This window comes from Arachis ipaensis, chromosome B08 (assembly GCF_000816755.2).
Source record: "Arachis ipaensis cultivar K30076 chromosome B08, Araip1.1, whole genome shotgun sequence".
NCBI classification, from domain to species: Eukaryota; Viridiplantae; Streptophyta; class Magnoliopsida; order Fabales; family Fabaceae; genus Arachis; species Arachis ipaensis.
Window position 1 is genome coordinate 31,785,371 of NC_029792.2, and position 1,179 is coordinate 31,786,549.

Here is a 1,179-nt window from a genome sequence, read left to right on the forward strand (position 1 = left end):
GAAAGTTAATAATAATAATAATAATTGCACATTAGAAATTTATAGCCAAATTAGGATTCCAATAGATATTTCTATGCGTTTTTGTTTTTCTTTAAAAAAACGTTTACGGATTTCATCCTTTTCAAACAAGATGTCCAAGAGATTACAAATTTGGGTTGGATCACCTTCCATCCACACTCCTTCACAATAATTAGCTTGTAGTTTTGATGTTATATAGTGCACCTTATTATGTTGTTGGAAAGAAACCACTTTAATAAGCTAAATGGGCTTATTTATTTCAAAAATCATAAGAATACTAGTCATTTTGGATCTAATTAATTTGGGTTATCACCACCTAATCAAAGCGAAATTCCCAATATTTTTCTAGCCGTATTTATGCCAATGATTTATTGAACTTAGCCAAGTCAACTAATAAACTTGTTACGGTGGGTAACCGGAGATTAATGGATGGATGGCGTTGGTTGGCCCAAACGTATGAAGGAGGTGGCTTTCGAGTGGATTTGCTACTCGGTGCTCCTCCGTCCGACTTGTGCGTGTGAAAGAATGGGGGGTGGTACCTGCGAAGACACTTCGATGCCTAAGTTAGCAAGAGTGTGAGCAGGTTAGAGAATATTGAGACTTAGAGATACCTGAATGGTGTCAGTGTATTTATAGTGGTGAACCAATAACCACCGCTGAAGTAGTGTCACCTTTTTAGGTGGATAACCGTTCCCATATCTTAGGGAGGTTAAGATATGGCTCTATGAAGTGGTTAGAGAGTTTCTAGGGGCAGTTACTCATTCGAATGAGTGTTATCTGCCAGCTAACCCTCGTGTCCGACTTCTTTGGAGCAGGTCGTGTTTAGTACCGACTTCTTGGGATGAAGGCTGGTACTGGATGAAGGCTAACCCTTTGGGTTGGGCCTCTTTACTTGGATCCTGGACCTTTATTATTGGGCCAGGGTATGAACAGTGCCCCTACTCGAGCCCAATTTCTTTTTAGGATTTGGGTTCGAGTATTCAACTCGGGGTCGTAGCCGATTTGTAAGAGGACCGACGTGATGGTTTAAAAACCGACGTGATTTTTCGTGACCTTTTGGTTCTGACAGTTACGTCTAATCAAGCGTCGTGTCCGTTAGGGGTGTGCGTAGGGATTCAATAGCCTTGATAACGGTGCATCTCCATTAATGACTGCCCCTAT